The sequence below is a fragment of the Chionomys nivalis genome, chromosome 6 (assembly GCF_950005125.1).
Source record: "Chionomys nivalis chromosome 6, mChiNiv1.1, whole genome shotgun sequence".
Lineage (NCBI taxonomy): Eukaryota > Metazoa > Chordata > Mammalia > Rodentia > Cricetidae > Chionomys > Chionomys nivalis.
Genome location: NC_080091.1, coordinates 2,933,877 through 2,945,556, shown reverse-complemented (window position 1 = coordinate 2,945,556; position 11,680 = coordinate 2,933,877).

The following is an 11,680-nucleotide window of genomic DNA, read 5'->3' as shown; positions in this document are numbered from 1 at the left end:
GTATATGTGTGCATGTATATTTGTGTTTCTGTTTGTGAGGGGCAAAGAAGAACCTTCAGGAATGACTCTCTTTTTTTTTCCTGTTGTGAGATGATTTTTCAGTGATTCAGCTGCTTTTCGTTTTTCACTCTGACTGGTTTGTAGGTTTCAGGGCTGTTCTACTCTCCGCCTCTAATCTAGATATCTGTGTGTTGGGATTATGTATGGCAAACACTTGCTGTTGTTGTGTTCTCTGAGATCTAACTCAATACATTAGAGTTACAAGGTTAGTGCTCTGACCTGTTCGCATGTGTGTATGTGTTTCTGTGTTTGTGTGTGTTCTCGCTTTTTAATGAAAAGATGACTGTGTTTGATAGGGGAGAGAGTTGAAGATAGAGACAGAGATTGGTTTTTAGCAGTTCAGAATGAATATGGAGTAAACTCATTGAGATGTGAGGTTTTTCTTTTTCCTAGGCATAGCATCATCTTTGTGCCTTTGTGGCCTGTGTCCTTTCTCCGCATGCCTGGCTGGACCTCTTCATGAAGTCTCCTACTTAATATTCTGTTAGCATCAGGAACCAACATTATCTCGCTGGGGTTGGTGATTTTATACTCACTATGCTGCAATTGCCAGATAATGGATTCTGGAGAACTCATGTGTTAATATCATTTTATGCAACTCTAACCTCAGAAAAGTGATGTCTGCTTTTATTTCGGTCGCATCTTTGAAGGATAGAAACCACTGATGTTTTGCTTTAGTTGCCTCAAGAATATGCTAATATCTTAATCTGTTAGTGATATTGTGGTTTGTAGTCTAACCTTTGCATATCCATGATGTTGTTCCCTTCATGCCAAGGGAAACACTCCATGGTTGCCACACTCATCACATTACCATTGACTTTCTGTATCAGCCTAAAACTTCTGCATTAGTCTAATACTTCTATTTATATTAATCATGTTACTTTTTATGCTAATGAATTTTCACTGAAATCTTGGAAGATGTCTGGCAAGTGAATGTCTGCTCATTAAAATCTCTTGAGATCTATCTCCCTGCTAAGGCCTCCCTTGACCAATTACTCATTTGTTCATACTTAATAGCTAATAATAATTTAGAAAGCAAATTGGATTAGGCCTAAAAGACAGAACACTTGAGTTTAGTTTTAAAAATATTAAAATTACAGCTACCAATGATTTCATTAGGTGTAATAGTTATGTCGAATCTGTTCCTGTCTCTCCTAATGTTGAACTGAGATGCTTAAAGTTAATTAGGTAGCTCTTAAGCTATTGGAGATTGGTAAGTGGTGTAAGTAAGGTAGCTCTTTTACTTGCTTTATACCTTATCTTGAATTTTGAATGAAAATTGATGGAGCTAGAAAACATTATTTTGAGTGAGGTAACCCAGACACAGAAAGACAATTATCATACGCACTCACTCATAGGTGAATTTTAAACATAAAGCAAAGAAAGCCAGCCTACAAACCACAATCCCAGAGAACTTAGACAACAATGAGGACACTAAGAGAGACTTGTATAGATATAATCTTCATGAGAAGTAGAAAAAGACAAGCTCTCCTGAGTGAATTGGGAGCATGGGGACCTTGGGGGAGAGTTGAAGGGGGAGAGGCAGGAAGAGGAGCAGAGAAAAATGTAGAGCTCAATAAAAATCAATAAAAAACACAAAAGAAAATGACCATTTCTTTACATTTTCCAGTTTTGTGGAGTACAGGTTTCAAGTATGATCTGATGATTCACTGGATTTCCTCAGTGTCTGATGTTATGTCCCCCTTCTCATTTCTGATTTTGTTAATTTGGATATTCTCTGTTTTTCTTTTGGGTTCTTTAGATAAGGGTTTGTCTATATTGTTGATATTCTACAAAAAAAAGCAGCTCTTTGTCCCACTGACTCTTTGTATTGTTTTCTTTCTTTCTGTTTTATTGATTTTAGTCCTCAATTTGATTATTCCCTGCCATCTCCTCCTCCTGGGTGAGTTTACTGTTTTATTCTACAGCTTTCTAGTGTGCTGTTAAGACTGTAGTGTGAGATTTTTTCAGCTTCTTTATGTGGTACTTGTTGCTAAGAATTTTCCTGTTCGTACTGCTTTCAAAGTATCTCAAAGAATTGGGTATGTTGTGCATTCATTTTTATTAAATTCTAGGAAGTCTTCCTTTATTTCTATTGAGAATTGTTCAGTATCCATGAGTTTGTGGGATTTTTGCAATTAGTGTTGTTGAATTCCAACTTTAAACCAAAGGTCATTCGATAAGATGTGGTTATTTCAATTTTTTTTATCTGTTGAGATTTGCTTTGTTACCGGGTATGTGGTTGAATTTAGAGAAACCCACAGAAATAGTTGACCAAAGAAAGTGGGAGCTCACTGGCTCTTGACTGACAACTGGGTAACGTGCATACGACCAAACTAGGCCCGGTGAATATGGGTGACAGTTATATGGCCTGGAGAGCTTTGTTGGGCCACAGGAAGTGGGACCAGGAATTATTTATCCCTAGTGTATGAACTGGCTTTTTTGGAGCCCATTCCCTATGGAGGGATACTTTGCTCAGTCTAGATACAGGGAGGATGGCCTTGGTCCTGCCTCAAGGGATATGACAGACTTTGTTGACTCCACATGGGAGACCTCATCCTCTCTGCAAAATGGATGGGGAGAGGGTGGGGGATGGTAGGGGGAGAAAGAGGGAGGGAAGGACAGGGATCTGGGATTGGTATGTAAAATAAAAAAGATTGTCCTAAAATAATAAAAGAAAAAATGAATACAATAAATAAAAACACTAATGAAGGTTATTCCTTTTATACCTGCTGTGACAAAATGCTAACAGAGATTATTTAAGGAAGGAAGGAAGGAAGGAAGACTCATGGCTACAGGAAACTCCTGCTTGCCTTCCCTACTATAACTGAATGGCGTTCCCTCCAGCAGTTGAAGAAGGGAAAGCAAACAGAGAGGCTTTGTCTATGGCAGTGGTCTATTGCTTCTCACATGCTGGTAGACAGGGAAGCATACAACCCAGAACTGGTTCCAAATATAGGGATGACCTTTAAGACCCACCACAGACAACATTCTGCTAGCTAGACCATATCCCAAAGGTTAACCAGTCTCCTAAATGATAACAAAAGTATTTAAACATTGAAACATGTGCTATCCCTTCATTCTCTGTCTTGCTCTTTCTCTTGCTTGGTGGTGGTGGTGGTGTGTGTGTGTGTGCACGTGCCTGTGTGCATGCATGTGTGAGTGTGTGCATGTGTATGTACACGCCTGCATGTAAAATTACAGTTATGAAGTTTTGAATTAGCAGCAAAAATCATTTTACGGTTAGGGTCACCACAACATGAGGAACTGTATTAAATGGTCACAGCATTAGAGAGATGAGATCTACTGCCTAAGAAGGTCACTAACTAGCATGGGTATTCCCAGGAGTGAGGGTATGAAGGAGGTGAAGGATGTATTTGTGACTGGGTTCCTCTTTTCTGACACTATTTGCAACTATGCAGACATAGATACACAAAGGCATCACTCCCCTCATAAGCAATTATGTTAATTTTCAAGTTATTGGGAATTACAATCAAGCATGTTTTTTTCTAGAGTATTCAGGCATTGCCTCTCCCAGAGAACTTAGGTTCATCACTGATTTTCTTAGAACTGCTTTTTCTCTCTTCTTTATTGTGGCCATCTTGTTAGAATATAGAAATTGTTTCTGTATGTTCTGCAATGAAAAGACAGAGGATCGACTTTCCTGGTTTGATTAGGAAATGAACTCTTTTGATTTGGGGTGCACAACTTCAAAACTACTTTATCCCTTACCAGGACAAGGTATTGAGACATGGAAAGTAGAAACTATTACTTAAAAGTAAAATATCTGCTTATATGCTTATCTATTTACAAATTACTATGATAAGTAAAAATATTTCTGCTAACTAGATTGAGAAAATCATGAACTGAGAAACTGGGTTTTTCCCTGTGACTGAGACTGAACTGAACTCACCATATTTTAAAATTTCTGAATCTCATGTGAGATGATTATTAATTTTAATAGGCCCCTTTCATCAGAGTTTCTCTTCTACGTTTGGGATGCAAAATGCATGTTATTTTCCATTTGTAAATAAACTCTCGCTTACTAGTGTCCTCCATATCATAGCATCTGTGAAACTGCTTTAGAGAAACCCACTGGTACACTGAGTCACACTCAAAAGTCATTAATATTCAACTTCTGATTCACACAAACCCTTACTTTAGGGCTCCAGGTTACAAACAGGTTTCCTAACCTCTAGCAGTGCATGGTGATGAGGACACTTTACTATGAATAGTTAAATGTCTGATTACAACCCTAAAATATTGTAAATGTGTGAACATGATTGTCAAATAGAGAACCAATATCCAGAAATCAAAGTGTTACTATATGGTAACTGAATCTGAACATCCACAGCTGCTGGCTAATGGGGAAAACACTTACTGTGTGACTGGAGGAAGAGTTCTCATTATCCTCCTAGTGGAATCAAATAGAAAACACGCTGTAATCTCTTCATAACGAAAACTTGGTTGAACACATTACAAATAGCTAAATTTCCACATTTTTTTTGCTAGTGTAAACACAGAAACAAAGAGACAAACAGAGTAGATGCTCTTATCTGTGATCCTGAAATAGGAATATCAAAGGGAAGAGAAAACCTACCTGCAATTATGCTGAAGGAAAAGGCACCTGGGTGATGCCTGGACCACTGCAATAACTGGACCAGTTAAAATGTATTCAGGTGCATCACCTCAGTCGTTTTTAAAATCAGTCTAATGTGTATTTATTTCTGCAAACCATCCTTGGTCAAACATCAGGCACCTTCCTGTGTTTCCAGCTCATTCTCCTATTGGGCCACTGCTACCTGCAAGGACTTACTGCTAACTAGAATTTATAGAAAGGATGGTTCACAAATACCAAACGCTTTTCTCTGACCAAATCTCCATATAAAACTGTGATAGGTAGACTGCTGCTGCATTTTAACAAAATTCATAAGAAAACGAATTTCACAAAGGAGAATTTTACCTTAATAGCAGAGGTACTGCCCTTGTCCTCTGTTCTAGATTCAGGCACATCAAGATTTTCAGAGATCCTTTAGAATACAAACATGTAGTGTTGGGTGAGTTTGGTCCTTAGAGAAACTCTGTTGAAAGATTTATTACCTGCCCTTCCAAGGTGTGCAGGTTTCAGGTGCCTAAGAGCCTAAAGCAGGCACAAAGTCCAGTGGTCTCCATGAAAGAAGAGCCTTAAGCAGTATGACCTCTGCCCTCCCTCAGGCTGCAGATCTAGAAAGTATGTTTCTCCCTGGTAGACCCTGACTGTCCCCAACATTTTCCACCCCTCCTGCCCCTCGCCCATCCCTGGGCCCCATTACCTGCCCCTCCTGTCGATTTCGTTTATGTGGTATTCGCTGCCATTTATGAATTTTTCAACTAATGCCACATCACCCACATTGGCCGCCCTTTGCAGCTGCCCCACAGGGTGATACAGTTGAAATTGCGGCCGTTTCCAAGCAAAGCACCCATGACCCGGGCATGCAGGCCACAGGCAGGTGTACCAGCGAGTCCGCTGAGGGGCTCTAAAAGTCAGGGCATCATCTTCGAAGTCATCCTGCATGTTGAGCCTCAAGGCTCTGCAGGTCCTCCGGGCCCTGGGGGCCCTCCCGGCCCTCCGGGCCCTCCCGGCCCTCCCGACCCTCCCTTCTTTCCCCTTTAGCTACCCGCACCCTCCCAACCCAACAAGAAATGTTCAAAACCCTAGTTACGTTTCCCCACTGAACCAAGTAAGCGTCCTGCTAGGGCAGATCCTTAGCTCAGTGTGAGCTGAACTCTGCTTCCTCCTTAGCAACAGAGTTCCATGGGCATAGTGATGCGCTGTGAGCACACAATGGTGCTCAGTAACTGTGCACCATGTGTGTTCTGCGTATGCCCATGTCAGACTCCACCAACAAAAGCATACAATACTCAGCACATGTAGACAAATATTGTATGTTTTCTCTTTTAAGGATGTTCCCTTTTCAGGTTCTGATATTTCAACTACAATCATAATACACAGAGGTTTGAAATCTACAAAGGGACCAGAAAGGAGGAGAGTATCTCTCAAGGAAAGGAAGTAGTCTATAGTGTTTGGAAACTAAAAGGAAAACTAGAATTGGATGGTTTAATAAAAGGGGGATGGGACAGAAAGGTAAAGAAAGGAAAATAGAGAGCGACAAGCAATACTAAAGGTTCTTTGAAAACCTATATGGAAACCGAGTACCCTAAAAGCTTCCTATACATAGGTGAAAGGAACCCACAGTGAGACGAAAAAAAAAAAAAACAGCAGGGGAGAGAAGGCTTCAGCTAGACAACTGTGCCACCAAATGAAACCTCCAGTGCCAGGAACAGGTTACAGCCTGTTGAGTCATTAACCAGAGACCCACGGAAACCAGCAAACAGCACAGCTATTGCCAAGGCTCTTGGTTGCTCACAAAACCTGATGTTAGGGTCTTGTTTCTGAAGGTGACACTTCTGTCACTGAATATGGAGAAGTTGAACTACTGTCTAACTAGATTATTCACCTACTAACCAGAGTTCAGGGTACTGGAAGGCACTCTGCAGGCTCCTGGAGGAGAAAGGCAGTCCTCAGTACCTCAGCACAAACCCTTCAACCTACAACCACACCTACATGGAAGGAAGCTCACAGACATCTGTAAATTTATTTCTAGGGGATCTAGCACCCTCTTGTGTCTTTGCAGGCACCAGACTTGCACACATACATGCATGCAGACATATATATATGTACACATACATACATGCAGACAAAACATACATAGACATGAAAGAAATGTGATCTATAAATATTGAGAAGTAATTTATGCAGTAAGTTCACTCTTTTAAAGTATGCAACCTAATAGTTTTTTAGTATGTTGTTAAAATTATGCAACCATCACCCTATTTATTTATTTATTTATTTATTTATTAAAGATTTCTGCCTCCTCCCTGCTGCCGCCTCCCATTTCCCTCCCCCTCCCCCAATCAAGTCCCCCTCCCTCATCAGCCCAAAGAGTAGTCAGGGTTCCCTGCCCTTTGGGAAGTTCAAGGACCTCCCACCTCCTTCCAGGTCTAGTAAGGTGAGCATCCAAACTGCCTAGGCTCCCACAAAGCCAGTACGTGCAGTAGGATCAAAACCCAGTGCCATTGTTCTTGACTTCTCAGCAGTCCTCATTGTCCGTTATGTTCAGCAAGTCCGGTTTTATCCCATGCTTTTTTCGACCCAGTCCAGCTGGCCTTGGTGAGCTCCCGAAAGATCATCCCCATTGTCTCAGTATGTGGGTGCACCCTATTGATTTTTAAAACATTTTCATTGTTTGAGACAAAAACCCTTTATTCGTCAGTAGTTACTCTTTGTTCATCCAGACCCAAGCCCCTATCAGTTACAAATATAACTTTTTGCTTCAAGTTGTCTTATTCTGGGTATTTAATAGAAATCAAATCATCTAATAAAGAAGTGTCCCATTCTTCATTCCTTTAGCTACTTTCGACTGAGATTAATGTTTGTGATGTTTATTCATGGTATAGGACGTATCAGTTCTCTACCCCTTTCCATGGCTAGAAACTAGACCATTGTATTAACACACCACCCTTCGTTTACCCACTCATCAAGCAGTAGGTAATTAGGGTTTCACCCTTCTTTCTTTTATAAATGATCAGGCGCTAGTGGCTGCACTATCTTCATCTACAATTACAGCAATGACATAGCAGGTTCCTGTTCTCCGGTATCTTTACACTTTCACCTGTGTCCCAGCATCTGTGCATGCAGACAAGTGCTCTACCTGTGACCCCAGCATGCAACATGTACTTCTCGATTTTTATACCAGATTTTGTTGACCAACTTCAACACACACACACACACACATACACACACACACATGCTTTCCTCTACCAAGTGCTGGGATTGTAGAGCTGTGCCACCATGATTGACTCATATTTTGTATTTTCACCATCTTAATGATATCAAGTATCATCTCATTGAGTTTTAATTTGCAGTACTTGAGGGTTGATGGTGTTAAAGAACTCCCAGTGTGCCAATAGGACATTTGGAAATCTTTCCAGGTCCCATAGCACGTGGGTGAGGTTCAAACCACGGCTCATAAGGGAAAGACAAATATGCCATGCAGATGAAAGGGTTGTGTAAAGGAAAGGACAGGAGGAAGGGAGAGAAAGAGAGAGAGAGAGAGGAGGGAGAAAGAAAAGAGGCTGAGACCTGCTTGCCTCAGTGGGGAAAAAGAGAAAAAGAGAGAAGGGGAAGGTAGGGAGGGAGGGAAGGAGGGAGAAAGAGAGACCACTAGAGAGACTGGGAGTAGCCAGAGCATCTCTTAATGGGACAGGGTACCATTTGCTATACAGCCAGACATAGGGCATGAGGTGCTGTGACAGGGTGTGCCTAAATACTAACAAAATGTCTCTTGAGATCCATTGCCCTCTGTGACACTGGGCTCTCATTCTAGTGTTGAGTCATAACAAATCTATACATTCTGAAGAAAAATTCCTATAGGTCTATATATGGTTATATATAACACAAGGGAATAAATCCAACAGCAGGAGATATACAAATGATTTCTTCCAGACCCAAAGGAATAAGGAAAAGAGGGACTTGATCATCAGGTCCTTGTGTTTTATACAATTACTGACTGCACTGAAAAATATTTAGTTACCTTAAAATGTTCTTCTTTTTTTTTCAGTGTTAGAGAGAAGACCTGGACCCTTCCTTCCATGTATGAGGCAAGCTCACACTACGCCCAAGCTGCATGCACAGCCCTATGTTCTCCTTAATAGCTATCATTTTACAAGCACTTGTTTATTTAAGAGGGGAGAAGAATATAAGAAACAATTCTCTGTTTTACTTTTTAATGGAAAGAATGTTACCGGGAAGAAACCCTGAGAATAGGGCCACTGATGTCTCAGCACCTAAGACCATTTTCCATAAAAGCCTGATAACCTGAATTCCATACCTGGAATCCATGATATGAGAATTAAACCAACTCCCAGATGGTGTCATCTGACCTCTACATTTATACCTTGTCTTTCAACACACACACATACATATGCGCACACACATACACACACAGAGAGAGAAAGAGAGAGACAGAGAGAGAGACAGAGAGAGAGAGAGAGACAGAGAGAGAGAGAAGCCAAGGAGGATCACTACTTATTGACCTGTTCCCTATAGATTTCTCAGCCTGCTTTCTTATTGGAATGAGGACCCTCTGTACAGATTGCTACTAGCCACTTGCCTTGTCTACTCTACCAATGTATTTGGTGATATGGATAATATTTAAAGAGGTAGCACTTGGTTTGCATTTCCCTGATGGCTAAGGAAGTTGAGCATGACCTTAAGTGTCTTTTGGCCATTTGAACTTCTTCTGTTGAGAATTCTCTGTTCAGCTCAGTGCCCCATTTTATAATTGGGGTGATTAGCCTTTTACAGTCTACTTTCTTGAGTTCTTTATGCATTTTGGAGATTAGACCTTTGTCAGTTGCGGGGTTGGTGAAGATCTTCTCCCAGTCAGTGAGTTGCTTTTTTGTCTTAGTGACAGTGTTCTTTGCTTTACAGGAGCTTCTCAGTCTCAGGAGGTCCCATTTATTCAATGATGCCCTTAATGTCTGTGCTTCTGGTGTTATACATAGGAAGTGGTCTCCTGTGCCCATGTGTTGTAGAGTCCTTTCCACTTATTCTTCTATCAGGTTCAGTGTGTTCTGATAGAGGAAGGTCATTGGCTAATAAAGAAACTGCCTTGGCCCATCTGATAGGGCAGAATTTAGATAGGTGGAGTAAACAGAATAGAATGCTGGGAGGAATAGGAAGTGAGCTCAGACTCGACATCTCTGCTCTCTGGAGCAGACACCATGCTCCCCTCTCCCCGGCAGATGCGATGAAGCTCCGACCCAGGATGGACGTAGGCTAGAATCTTCCCGGTAAGCGCTCCTTGGGGTGCTACACACATGAACAGAAATGGGCCAAGCAGTGTTTAAAAGAATATAGTTTGTGTGTCATTATTTTGGGGCATAAGCTAGCTAGGCAGCCATGAGCCGGGCTGTGGGAAGAGGCCCACAGCCCCTACTACAGTGTTCAGACTGATATTGAGGTCTTTGATCCACTTGGACTTGAGTTTTGTGCATGGTGATAGATATGTATCTATTTTCATTCTTCTCCATGTTGACAACCAGTTCTGCCAGCACCATTTTATGAAGATGCTTTCTTTCTTTCGTATACTTTTAGCTCCTTTATCGAAAATCAGGTGTTCATAGGATTGTGGGTTAAAATCTTGGTCTTCTATTCGATTCCATTGGTTGACTTCTCTGTTTTTATGCCAGTACCACACTGTTTTCAGTACTGTAGCTCTGTAATCTGTAATAGAGTTTGAAGTCAGGGATGGTAATGCCTCCAGAAGTTCCCTTATTGTATAAGATTGTTTTGGCTATCCTGGGTTTTTTGTTTTTCCATATAATGTTGATTATTGTCCTCTCAAGATCTGTGAAGAATTTGATGGGACCTTGATGGGGATTGCATTGAATCAATAGATTGCCTTTGGTAGAATAGCCATTTTTACTATGTTGATCCTCCCAATCCAAAAGCATGGGAGATCCTTCCATTTTCTGGTATCCTCCTCAATTTCTTTCTTCAAAGATTTACACTTCTTGTCAAATAGATCTTTCACTTCCTTGTATAGAGTTACCCCAAGATATTTTATGCTATTTGTGGCTATTGTGAAAGGTGATGCTTCTCTGATTTTCCTCTCTGCTTCCTTATCCTTTGTGTATAGAAGGGCAACTAATTTTTTGGAGTTGATCTTGTATCCTGCCATATTACTAAAGGTGTTTCTCAGCTGTAGGAGTTCTTTGGTGGAGTTTTTGGGGTCGCTTATGTATACTATCATATCATCTGCAAATAATGAAAGTTTAACTTCTTCCTTTCCAATACGAGTCCCCTTGATCCCCTTATGTTGTCTTATTGATATTGCTAGAACTTCAAGCACTATATTGAAGAGGTATGGAGAGAGTGGACAGCCTTGTCTGGTTCCTGATTTTAGTGGGATGGCTTTGAGTTTTTCTCTGTTTAATTTAATGTTGGCTGTCGGCTTGCTGTAAATAGCTTTTATTATATTTAGGTATGACCCTTCAATCCCTAATCTCTCCAAGACCTTTATCATAAAGGGGTGTTGAATTTTGTCAAATGCTTTTTCAGCATTTAATGAAATGATCATATGGTTTTTTTCTTTCAGTTTATTTATATGGTGGATTACATTGATAGATTTTCTTATTTTGAACCAGCCCTGCATCTCGGGGATGAAGCCTACCTGATCATAATGGAAAATTTTTCTAATGTGTTCTTGGATTCGGTTTGCAAGTATTTTATTGAGGATTTTCGCATCGATGTTCATGAGTGAGATTGGCCTGTAATTCTCTTACTTGGGCAGAAGGACTGGTACTGAGGGATGAGCTTGAAAGAAACAAGCATGCACTCGAGCAGAAACTAGACAGAAAAGTTCAACGTCAACACTACATTCCAAAATGAGAAGAATGCAATATGCCAATGGTTGCACCCAGAATTTTTTATCATCTAGCTAAATGCCGGATAGTTTTCCATTGTTATCTATTCAATAACTATGTACTAGGACAAGCAGTAGACTCATGACAAGAT